General features: G+C 42.6%; 1 protein-coding gene across 2 annotated transcripts in view; it reads right to left on the bottom strand.

The window, feature by feature from the left end:
- STAG1 (stromal antigen 1) overlaps positions 1-13,101 on the bottom strand; it is a 107,567-nt gene extending 94,466 nt beyond the window's left edge. The window contains exon 1 of one of the 2 annotated variants that reach the window (XM_053389733.1): positions 12,879-13,101. The gene's annotated coding sequence lies outside the window, so the exon portion shown is untranslated. The remainder of the gene's footprint in view (positions 1-12,878) is intronic. The other variant, XM_053389734.1, reaches the window with a different exon arrangement.
- Positions 13,102-13,431: the final 330 nt, after the last annotated feature.

The following is a 13,431-nucleotide window of genomic DNA, read 5'->3' as shown; positions in this document are numbered from 1 at the left end:
AGGTAGCATGATAATAAGGCAAAACCATATGTTCAAGTATGTCGTCATAATATACATTGTAATGTGATTGCAAGACAGCTTTATATTATTTAACAGTCAATAATTTTGGAAGGTTTTTAAGATTTACTCTGGTCAAGTGTGTATAGATGCTTTCAAAGTTTCTTAAAATGTTTCTAACAAGTAACCAGGAAACTCTTACGCAAGAGTGCTCTTGCAAATTTTCACCATCTAATCTCAAGGAAATAATATTCTTGATTTGGTGCAATTCAGTAGTGAAGGAAGTGACAATATACCAGAAAGACCTACTCAGAAGGAAACTGGTCTATAACCCAGAGCATCCAAGCGTGAAGGGAAAGGAGTCAGGAATTAACTATCACCTCTTATTTTTGGATGGATTATAAGGATTCAGAATTTCAGTTTAAGGACCTCAGTGGGAAATCAGTCTGTACAATTATTGGATGACCAATTTTTATTAAGCAATTAGTAGAGAATCTGTTTGCAGAGCATATATAAAATAAGCACTGGTTACTACAATTAACCCTGTGTTCATCATGCTCACACTAGCCCATTTACCTTGGGGTCAAAGCCTTAAAAAAAAAAGGAGGGTTTCAGAAAGCATGAAATGTTCTCTTCATTCCACTCAATTCAGTTCCCCCTGCTCGGTGGTTCACACAGCATTATGTGGCTACTTAGTTTGCTCAGTTCTCACCAGGTTGTTTTTGTGGCAGTATTTTTAAGAGTTTTAAGAGTTCTGAAACCCTTGGGGTTCCTCAAAGCCTGCTTATACCTTCTGCTTATGCATGGACAGTGCTGTTTTAACTACCGTATTTTTTGCCCCATAGGGCGCACCAGCCCATTGGGCGCAGCTAGTTTTTGGGGGGGGGGAATAAAGGGGAAAAAAATTATTTCCCCCCAGGCGCGGGCCTGGGGCGGGGGAAGCCCGAGCTTCCCCCGACCCCAGCCCCCAGAACAGGCTGCTATCCGCAAGCCTAGGGAGCCCGGCGGGAAGTCGCGCCGGTCCCCCCAGGCTTGTGGAGAGCTGCCCGAAGCCCAGGGGGCGCGCTGTTCAGCGCGCCCCAGGCTTCGGGATGCAGGCAGCTCTACGCAACCCTGGGGAGACCGGTGCAAAGTCGCGCCGGTCTCCCAAGGGTTGCGGAGAGCTTCCTGAAGCCTGGAGAGCAAGAGGGGTTGGTGCGCACCAACCCCTCTCGCTCTCCAGGCTTCAGCGAAAGCCTGCATTCGCCCCATAGGACGCACACACATTTCCCCTTCATTTTTGGAGGGGAAAAGGTGCGTCCTATAGGGCAAAAAATACGGTACATAAGGATTGGCACTTAGAGACTGAGTTCATTATTAGCATATGGGATGATGGCAATCTCTGACTCCATACTTAACACGTAATAATTCAAAGAAACAGCTTGTAAAGTTTTAATGAAGAAGGACCTTGTAAAACAGTACACTTGGGGGAAGGATGATTTCTCTCGGCCCTGATTTCATTCACGGGGATAAGAAGAACATCAACTACTATCTACCGGTTGATTACATCTAGCCTGCCATATTTTTTGCCCTCCAAACCCAAAATACTACTGACGGTATTCCAAAGCAATTCTTCACATCTGCATAGCACAGAAAAAATGACATGCTACAATTTAAGAAAAATAATAATGGGTTGTTCCAGCTATAACACAATTCCTTTATGACACCATTTTGCTACTTTAATGTTCGCTATAGTCTTTTAGCCTCTGAACAAACTTGTGAGGTCAGTTAGACATATTGTGTCCAATACCACACAGTGAGCTTCAAGGTCAAGACTGACTTCACATTAACCAATATTCTCTGCACATGCCACCAGAAACCACAAGCTAAAGCATTTTCTGAACACAATTCAGTTGTTGAAAATCATTACACACACATGTGGTACACAGTGACCATCTAAGGTCTGGTGCGCCTATCTTACCTTGCTTTTGAAACTTCTATTCAGTGAGGCTTAAAATGTGAAAGACGTACTGTACAACAAAAATGGCATTCTCCTTGACTACTAATTCTCCCCTCCTTGTTCTTCATGTTGCATTTGTTGCACATAGATATAAATCAGCATTTTGCTTTTATGTTTTTAATAAATCTTTAAAATTTAACTTAAAATGAATAAAACTAGCCACTAAGCTTCTCTTTTAATAGCTTAATAAAAAAAATGTCTGGACATAAGCAGGTTTGCCCAACCATTAGGGGTTAAAGTGAACCAATCTCTACCAGATACACAAAGTAAAATAAAATTTTTCTATTTTAAAAAACCAACAATTCACCGTAACATGAATATTTATATTCTACCTACCAAACATGGGCATTTCATGGTCACATGAAAAAACGGAATTGCTCTTGTCTCTCAAATAGCTACTAAGCCTTACTTTATCAATCATTGGATATTTCATTTTTTGTTTGAGATGGTGGAACTAGGGCAGGAGAGAGTAATGCAGAAAGTAGTAACAATCGGGGAAAAGGTAACTTACTGTACATGTTCTTATATTCCCGTACTTAAGATGCAATCACTCACTTGCCAGAGAGTAAATTCAATGAGACTTATTTCTTAGTAGGCAAGATTGCACTGTTAACCTTAAACTGTCATGGATGCCCATTGTAAAAAAGGCACAATATGGTTAGGGAAATATTTTAAAAAACATTACCTCTACAGGTTAAAAATGGAAACATTTTTACAGTGAGACAAAAATATGTTAAGTGTAACAGTACTTTATTTAGTAAATTAACATGGTTTAGTGGTCAGATTTAGGAATTGTTTAGGAATAGTGTCGATTTAAATCAGCATCATTTCTTGCTCATTTAGATAACTGTGATTTACCGTATTTTTCCGTGTATAAAGACTAGGGTTTTTTTTTACCAAAAAATTAGGTTTAAAATTGGGGCTCGTCTTATACACGGATAGTGCTGAAGGGTGTTTTCTTAATTTGGAGTCCCCAAAAATAAGGGGCGTCTTATAAATGGGGGCGTCTTATACACGAAAAAATACAGGAAATCAATCCACCCTGCTTTGAGGGTCATGAACCCCTTTTGGAAAACCCATGTCTAAGCAATTTGATCTTTTTCACTGTTCTAGCATTTTATTTGTAAAACAGAATAATCTGCCTCAGATGGTTTATTTTAGGAAAATTTTAAAATGCAATGATTGTAATACGGGCGCATTGAACAGATATTGTTACCCTCAGGATTCATTGCCTGAAATATGATCCAGAGTCTGGAGAAACTAACATATCAATTTGGTTCAACAAATGCTGAATTGCAATACAAAATTATACACCAAAATGAGTTTTTTTCCACCTACTGCTCTTGAGACCTTCTCTCCCCACAAGAACAGCAGGGAGGAATCAGAGGTTCAGGCCAACAAAAATAATTAGAACAGCCTTTTCATCCAGCATTCAGCCATCAGGTTTTGCACTTCTTACAGAATCATGCACACTTGTACTTGCAGTGATTCAACCCACAGCATTTTACAAGGGTTTCTGAATGTTCTGTAAATGTTAAAAAAGGTGTCCCTTTCATGATTTGAAATACAGAAAAATCCTGTGTAACAATAAGATACCTTCCATATATTAGAGAAAAAGTAGAGGGCCACTGTTTAAGATGAGGACCACTGTTCAAGATGCTAGAAGTTTTTCCTTACATTTGTATATCTTAATATTAGGTAGCAAAACACCAAGGAATGAAATGGCATAAACAACTGCCAAGGGTAATCTTCCTTCAAGTCCAATGCCCTAAACCTCCTGTGTCAGCACATAAATTCACAACACAGTCTCAACTGCCCTCTAATTAATGATTATTTCTTGACTTGTCTCAATCAGAAACTTTAAAAACTGAAAAAGGTGTTCCCCAAGCACCCACTAATCATTCTGCAAGACCCTTTCTTTGCTAATAGAAGGACGGCTTTCGGAAAAACAGTCCTCCTCTTTGGTGAAGCAGTGGCCTTTTGACTCTACAACATTGAATAGCTATTCAATCACAGCTAAAATGTCAGCCTCCCTCCATTAACCCCTTCAACCCCTTCTGGCAACAGCAAAGTATACAGTCCAGAATAGCTGGTTACTCAGAGAAGCCAATTCCAGTTATCTTAAGAGTTCTATCCACATACTTTTAAGTATGTTCTGAATTTTACTAAACAGGATCTTTTAGTTATAATTCACACAGACGTCTGTTCCCTGTGTAAGGGTAACTACATTATAGGGCTGTAGTCTAGCACATTGCATCTTCCCAATTGATACAATCATCTCATACTGAACTGTGAAGCACAGTACTGGTGCTAGGAACAACTGACATATCACAGAATTTGCCTTGCATCGGATCAGACAATTGGTTCATTCTGCTCCATATTTTCTGCACTGGCTGACAACAGTTCTCTTTGGCTTCTGGTAGGCTGAGAAAGAAATCCCACCTCAAATGCCAAGTCCTGAACCCTGGATCTTTTGTATGCAAAATATGTGCTTTACCCCTTAGCTATGACACTTCAGTTACATGTTGGTAATAAACATCATCAGTTAAGTCACCAAGCGTTTTTCCCTCAAATTTGCCTTGCATCCTATAATGTTAATGCAGTCTTTAAAACAGGCTGATTTACCAAGTAAATGTTCATACACCTTGAGTATACTAGCTTGCTGCTTTGGGGTAAACACAAAAGAACAAACAGCAGTCTACAATCAATTAGTTTGGTATTTTCAGTTTTCATTAGTTATATATTTTTTCGCATTAGAAAAGAGCGCAGCTTACATATGTTAAGTACATCTATACATAGGATTCTTACCCACCAAAGCCATCTGCTTTTGTTAAATTACCACCTTTCCTGAGATAAAACGTTTAGTTTGTTTCACTGTAGCATTTAATGCAGCATGGTAGAACATGATACTGTCTGTGAGATACAGCATGTAGTTTTTAAAGGCTGTTTTTAAGGGAACAGTAGATGAAGCTTAATTTTAACTGGAGAAAAGAGGAAATTTAACATGTTAAGATGACTAATATATAGCTGCACTGTAACTGCAAATGTAGCACACAATATTGAGCATCAGCAGCTAGTATGGTGTAGAGCTGCAGAACCATCCTATCAACACCAGTATCACTACTATGGTGAAATCATGATTACGTGGAGGACACTATCCAGTACTCACATGTAGTATTGGACTCAGTGTACATGTACATGCAGCTCTGATCTCTGATATTGTGAGTTAAGTATGAAAACAGAGGGATTGGAGTTCAAACCCCTGCTCGGCCATAAAGCTGACTAGGTGGCCCAAGGCCATTAACTATCTCTCTCTCTCTTTAACCTGCCCCATTAGAATTATTATATGAACAAAGTGGGTTAACTTCACAGCCATCATCCTGAACTCCTTGGACCAGGCATGTCCAAAGTCATTTTGGGGGCCTAATCTGGCCTGCCGGTCTGTTTAATCTGGCAGTTTATTTCCTGGGGTAAAATCCTAAAAAACAACAACAAAAAACAACCCTCAACATGTTCAATCCCAGAAAAAAACTCAACACTTTCCACCATAAAAAAGCTCAACAATTTCAACCCTAAAAAAGGTCAACAATTTTGGTTGGCCCTCATGGCCCTTAACTTCATCAAATCTGGCCCTCTTTGAAAAAAGTTTGGATACCACTGCCTTGGACAAAGGTGCAATCAAACAACTATAAATTTAAGAACTATGCCTGAATTTGCTCCCCCCCCCTTTCTTCAAGACTGCAAGCCTCATACAGGTACTGTCTTCAGTTTTTACTGATATAAAAAGCCACTCTGGGATTTTTTTTAATGTGGGGGATGCTTCATCATACATAGTGCAAGCAGCTGGGGTTTGCAGCACAACTGGATAGCAGGTAGGGGGGCCTGTGAACCCATTTACATCACAGTCAGGCTGTGCTCTTGCCTGATTTTTCCATTCAATGTTGAAGCATGTTCTCTGGCTCATTAGAACAGATGCAAAACTACACCAAGGCACTTGAGCAGCAGAAGGGATGAATGTATATGCATTATTTGTATGTGTATGGCATATGACTTATGGCAATGTACCATACTTTGGAGTTAACTTGTGGCATACTTTGGTTTTAAGTTCTGCCTGCAATAGGCAAAAACCTTACTGGCACTTGCAAAGACCTACTAGAATGAATTGTTAGGAGTAAACTGCACAGTTCACTGCACACAGCAAAAATAAAGATGCAGAAGAGGTAGAAGTATGCAAGAGCAAATGGGAAGAGGGGAGAGCTGGTTGAAAAGAAAAGGCAACAGGAATAAGCACCGACTCGAAGAAAGGGAGGCAGAAAGATTCTTTTTTCAAGTTTTTTAAAAAGACAAGACATATCAGTAAATTTTCAAGCAGTGCAATTGATGGCTTCACCTCTGCATTTCTGGATTTCCTGGCCACTGTTTCAGCAGGTAAAGGTAAGTGCATCAGCAAATCAGCTGCTGAGTTGGGCTGGGAGGGGGAGTTGTGTTAGTGAACCTGTTAATGCATAATAATAGCATGTACAGCTGGTGTCTGACGGCAACATAGTATAAACTTGTTTCATACCTATGGAGGCATATCAATATAAATATCTAGATTTTTTAAAAGGCATATCAAGTACTTTCACAATTATCCCTGAGTGGAAGCAGATCTCCAGACTAAGCCAACATGCAGCCGATCATTTTATTTGTAGTTAACTTCTGGAGTTGCCAACATGATGTGAAAAAGCACCACAGCACCCCAAAGGCATGCAATAGTTCCCAGCAGGTGATCTACTCTCCTCTGTGCTGAATTGCTCATCAATTACTCTCCTGACTGCCCAGTCCCTCCTTGTTCAGCCTTCATTGTCTGCACCCACTCCATTTCCTTTCTGATTGTAAATTCTGTGTCTACACAGCAGCTTTAAACCTAGACACCTCTTTAATTGAGAATATTCTCCAAAAGATTATTCTCAAGAATTTAACATCACTAGTCACTGCACAGAAAAAGTATGCTTGTGTAGAAGGGACTGTGTGTGGCTAGGATGAACATAACAATTATAAATAAGTCTACTCAGAAGCAAGCCCCACTAAGTTACTCCGATGTGAGCATGCTTTTGATTCCAGCCTTAGGAAAGAGGGGGGCAGATGAAGATAGGAGAGTAAGACAGGACTCCTTCACTTTTAATACTTTCTAGGAGAAGGAATTTCAGCAGATGTTGCTTGTCATGGAACTTAGGCAACTGTCCAAGGTTCAGGACTACTGTTAGAAACTCAGATATATAAGCTACCGGTAATTTCCAAATGGCACCTCAGTTACAGTTGCCACAACAAAATATATAAGAACCGTTTTTTTCTGGAACGAATAATAATTATTATTACTATTATCATTGTATTCATTTCTATACTGCTTTATATTTTAAAGAAAAAATTTGAAAGCGGTTTACAACACATTAAAACGTCAAATAAAACAATCCAGAATAAAACAAATTCAAGCTTCAAGAAAAATATTTCATATCCTTGTCTTAAGTGACCTTTTCACTTTTCCCGTATTTACCTGCTTAATTTGTATAGCTGCCCCACAGCAGAAGTATTCTAGAAAGCTAGCGTGGTGTAGTGGTTCTAGTGTCGGACTAGGACCTGGGAGATCAGAGTTCAAATCCCAACTCAGTCAGGAAGCTCAATGGGTGACCTAGGACCAATCACAGCCTCCTAATCTACCTCACAGGGTCATTGTAGGGATTAACTGAGGAAGTGAACCATGTACTCATTGGAGAAAAAGGTGGAATATAAATGCAATAAATAAGCCCTTCTGCTTACCTGCTTAAGAAAGCTGGGCGGGCCAGCCAGATGGAAATGTCAGTTGCCTACCTGGCATACAGAGATGTCCCAAGTGGTCACAACTGGACCCACGCCTGTTGCAAAACACACCTGGCACCTGGGGAATTTCTAATGCTGTTCAGGACCTGTACTTTGCATCTGGCCACCCAAGAGGTGGATGAGAAATGCAGAGTAATCTTATGAAGTTTTACTCAGACTTAAATCCCACCAAGTTAAATGGACCTTACTTGCATATAAGAATGCATAGGACTGCAGCCTTGTGTTCAGTTTCATGGGCAAGTTGAACCCCACCAGTGAAATTGGTAGTTTACTATATGAAGTGGGGCCAAATATTTGCTTCTTGGCATTTGGGGCTGAGACCCCATCTGTGTCATATATTGTCCATTTTGACTGGGCACACTTACCATGGCAGCCATTTTGTGGTGGGGCTCACAAGTTTCTCAAATTTCCAAATTCACCCATGCGTCCAAAAAGGTTTGTGACCGCTGGTAACCTCATCTTTACAATAATGTTGTGGGAACAGCTACGTAGTTAATTAGTGTCTTGGTCAATTCTTTTCATACTAATCATCATTAAACAAATCATATAATAGGTATCTCTTCCCGTGCATGAAGTTGAGTTATAAGTTTCATATAATTGCTTTTGAATATCTTTTGAAACATGTAATGTCTTTTGAATTATACTTTGTTAAAATTTTAGATGGTTGTTTTTTACAAAAAAGATTTTTCAATTAAATCAAGTAAGTTGTTATGATAGATATAATTTTCTTTTCCCATAATGTGTTTCAACAATGTAGTTCAAAAAATGAACCAAACAGATTCCTTTAGAAGACTGTGTAAAAGAAATGCTCAAACATGTTTGAATTTACTAGTTGTTACTCATTTATTTATTTGTTTGTATTTCATGTATTGTGTTTCTTGTATTACCTTGTTCTGATGGAAAACACCCTGTAACTATTTTGGCAAAGGGTGGTATAGCAACATCTTGATAGACAAATAAGTAACAGTATCAGGTACAGTGGTACCTCAGGTTACAGACGCTTCAGGTTACAGACTCCACTAACCCAGAAATAGTACCTCGGGTTAAGAACTTTGCTTCAGGATGAGAACAGAAATCGTGCGGTGGCGGCAGGAGGCCCCATTAGCTAAAGTGGTACCTCAGGTTAAAAACAGTTTCAGGTTAAGAACAGACCTCCAGAACGAATTAAGTTCTTAACCCGAGGTACCACTCTATATCCACCAGAAACCAACAAACCATATTGTAGTTGCCAATCCCCTGCTGAATGATGCTGCTTATTCAACAGCAGCAGCCCAAAAGTCTAACAAAATATTAATGGTTTAATATTCTGGTTAATAAAGTGATTATTAAAATCACAGTTCCTCATTTTAGACATAAAAGAGAATGGTATTATAAGCTAAGCATGATTGGTGTTCCAACAGGCAAGAGGCATGGGAAGAGATAAGAAAAGAGCATGAGGCTGACAGTCATTCCTAGTTTGCTCAACTATGGTTTACCCACCCAGGAATGTACATCCAAATGTGGCTACAAGCCACAAAGAGTTTGTCCTACCTTCACTGCTAGAGGCAGTATGCCTTTGAATACAAATTACTGGGAACTGCAAGCTAGGAGAGGGCCAGTGCACTCAGGTCCTGCTTGCAGGCTTCCCATAGGCATCTCTTTGGCCCACTATGAGAATTGAATGCTGAACCAGATGGACCTTTGGCCTACAGGGCTCTTCTAATGTTCTTTGGATTGAACAGGAAGCAAATTAAGTAACAACAAAAATATAATTTAGCATTTCAGCTAACTCTGGCCCAAAATCATCTAGTACTGCTTTCACTGATGCAACTTCTACACACCTGAAGGGTTGAGGGAGAGGGAAAATAGAAATGCAGCTCCATAAATGGCAATGTGAACTGGTAATTTCAATGAAATCCAGATTGCATCCTTTTGGCACAATGCAGAAAAAAACCCCTGAAGCTCTACTGAAATGAATTCAAGCCATACACACACTTAAGTATTCAGGTTAAAGTCCTGAAATGGACTTTGGACATGCCTGCTTTAGGTATAAGAACAACATACTCAACCAAGTTTTTATATATCACTAGCCAGCTGTACCATTCTCTCAAAGAAGCTGACTCGGCCCCAAACCAAGGGTGGACTTTGGTAATCTTTCATAATATGGCACCCTGTGTGAGCCCAAAATTTGGTACCCCTAAATGGATCTTCTCAATTATGGATCTTCTCAATTTTGCGCCCCCTGAGCTCGGCAACGTGTGGGACAGCAACCACCCACCCACAGCCCTAACACTGATGCTGCCCAAACACACACACTGGTTACATTCAATCTAGCATATTGTATGCCTCTAAAGAAATTTCAGGAACTTCAAATCTGCTCAAGATTTGACTACTAAGATGTTAGTAGAAGCCTAATAGTTTCCTCATGTTATAATCAAATATTATCTGTTTGACTGATTGTATTTCCTGTTGGTATTCTAATCAAAGTGCCAGGCATCAAGTACTCTGCATCCTCATCATCCCTGACCATTGACCATGCTGGCTGGGGCCCTGGTGGAAGTCCAAAACCTCTGAAGAGCACCAGATTGGGAGAAGCAGCCCCAGAGTGCAGGATCCAAATCAATGGGTGCAGATGACATGAAATGGGATTTCAATTAATCGTCAGGAACTTCCTAATGAAACAAGCTGTCTGATAGTGGAACAGACTGCTTAGAAAGTGGCTATTAGAAGTTTAAGCAGAGGCTGGATAGCAGCCTATCAGGTATGCTGTAGCAGATTTCCTATATTTGGCAATTGCTGGACTGGATTACCTTTAAGGTCCCTTCCCATATTTAGCTTTTCTCTTAATGTTTTTATGTTGACCAGATGATGTTTCATTATATATTCAATTTTTACTGTTCTATAATTGTTCGCTGTACTGCTCTTAAATTGCTGGTTGTAAGAAATCTTGTAAGGTCTTTAGGTTGTATCCAATTTAAGAGTTTGAAATTAACGGTCCCAATATGTCCATTATTTTCAATAGATCTTCTCTGAGCAGACCACTGGGGAAAACCTTTTGTCCTAAAAAGCAAAGTTAAAATGTTTTAAACAAATAAGCTGTAAATAAAATTAATTAATATGCGATCTTGAGCAATGGCCAAGATTGCATTTAAGCAAGTTTCCCAGAATTTTATTTTAAGCAAATCTTCAGAAGATTAAATGTATTATATTATTCCAATGGGTGGTTGCTCAAATCATTTTCAGAGGAACGTCAACAGTTCAAGAGTTGGGTGAAACCATTCTGGTTCTTACATGAACAGCTTTTTCTGTATTACTAATTTGGCTTATCACACTTGACGTATTTATTTAGGACCCACTCTAGGTCTGGTCGTAATTTGTTTTAAACTGTTTTACTTTTGAATTTTACATTGTAGTGACCCACCTTAGGACCTTCTGGTGAAGGAAAATAAATCTAAAAATATCCTCCTCCAGTGGAACAAAAAGGGAACATTGCAACCAACTTATTAATTGCAAAGCGCCCATCTATATTAGTTCTATACATCAAAACTCCCAATATTCATTGAGATTCTGCAACATGTTCAAAAGTATTGTCTATTTAACCACACACAATGTTTCAACCTTAGGAAGAGCACTACCTAAAAAAAAAGTGTGGTGAGTAAGTTTATAATGTATATGAGTTGATGTTCTGCTCTTTGACAAGAACAAAATGTTCTATAATACAAAGGAGATAAATTACTCTTTGGTACAAGGTTGTAAGATTATACAAAAATGTAAGCTAACTTTTATTGGCCTATCTCTTGACTCACATGTTTTCCTCTCAAGTGAGCAGGGCATTGCCTATTCAAATCAGTGATGAAAACCACCCTGCAAGGTAATATGTCCCTCCCCCCTCCCCACATTCTAGCATTCCCTACTGCTGTTATATGATCCACTAGTTGCTGCATGTCCCATAGTCACAGCTAGTCTTCCTGCAGGCTACGCCGTCTAGCACAAGATGACCTGTGTTCCAGTCAATACAACTTGTAGAACATTCTTAAGTTATGTCACGAGGCAGGAACACAAAGATCCAAGGTGATCTTAAACACCAGAACAGAACTTCTGGTGCTTACTGCTTTGGTCACCTACCAACCAATTATTCCACTCCCCCAAAACCGAAACATCCTAAGTGGCCACTCTCCACTTACTCCAACTTGTGCCTAGCGTCAACCCATCACCCTACAGTATTAACCAGAACTCTGCCCCTAAAGCTCTTCCCTCCTCAAGAACCAGAGCTGCAACCAGGAGCTAACACTTGATATCTCCCACAACGGCTCAGTCCAACTCAGTCCCGCTATTTTAGGCATCTACTCTGATTCCGCCTCGGCCAACCCCCTCGGGGATCAGCGCTACCCCCAAATGGCCTCCCCATTTCCGCCTTGGCGTTCTCGCCCGCCACCGGTTTTCACGGCCGCCACCCCCGTGTCCCCGCTATGTGGGCCCTCTGCCTCTCCCGGCTCCTCATCCACGGCGTCGCCCGTGGCACACAACCCACCCACCCCCGGAAAGCGAGGGCAGCGCGGTCGACCCTTATCTCGCTCAGCGCCGCCGCCCGGCCGAGAACGAGCCGGGGAAAGCGCGCTCGAGGGAGCGAGGGAAGGCGGGCAGGCCCCGCGCGGGGGCGGGCGCACGGCGGCGGGCTCCGGGCCCAGAGAAGGCACTGGCGGGGTCGGCGAGGCGAGGCCGCCCCGTGGGGCCGCCGCCCTTCCATTGTCACCCCGGCCCCGCAGGGAGGGAAAAGAAGGGCCGAGCCGGGAGGGGAAGAGGGCCGCCACCCGGGAGGAGCCACCTCCTCGGGCGAGAGCCGCCCGCTCGCTCCCTCCCTCCCTCCCCGCTCTCGCTCTGGCTGCCGCCCGCTGGCCCGGCCCGAGAGTGTGAGCGAACGAGCGAGGGAGAGAGCGCGAGCGGGAGAGCGAGAGAGAGAGCGGGCCCGCTGCCCCCGCCCCTCGCGCCTCCATCTTGGATCTCAGCCTCGGAGCCCCCCTCCCTCCGCCCGCGCTGACTGCGTTACCTCAGCTGGGCCAGCGCCCCCGGGAATCCTACGGTGCCACGGGAGAAGGGTCCAGGCGGGCCGGGGCCAAGCCGGGCCGGAACGAACAAGCGGCGGTGCCGGGGGCCGCACCTCAGTAGAGCCGCAATCCTAAACCGCCATCTGGCGGCATTTCCTACCCGCCAATGGCGCAGCCGCCGCTGTCGCCAACCAGACCCAGCGCGCCTCCTGCCGGCCGCGTCCGCACACTACTCGAGCAGGCCCCGCCCGGCGGGGAAGGCGCCCAAAACAGCTTTCGCGCGAAAATGTGCGCGCGTGCGCGATACTTTTCTGGCCCTGTTCACTCACCGTACACCTTTTGTCTGCGCGCGCAGCGAGTCCACCTCCGGACGGAAGTGGTCTACGTGACACTTCCGTCCTGGCAGGGGGTTGGTCGGGCGGCCTCTCCGCCATTTTTATGCGCGCCTCCGGGTAGGGTTAAGGCGCGTCCCCGAAGCGCTCCAGTGTTTGCGAGCTGTGTTGCTGCTCGCGAGCTTAACAGCAGAGGGAGCCGACAGCTTTATGGCTGCGCAAG

Source organism: Podarcis raffonei, chromosome 5, assembly GCF_027172205.1.
Source record: "Podarcis raffonei isolate rPodRaf1 chromosome 5, rPodRaf1.pri, whole genome shotgun sequence".
Classification (NCBI taxonomy): domain Eukaryota; kingdom Metazoa; phylum Chordata; class Lepidosauria; order Squamata; family Lacertidae; genus Podarcis; species Podarcis raffonei.
Note: the sequence above shows the minus strand (reverse complement) of the source record. Positions and strands in the feature narration are given on the sequence as shown.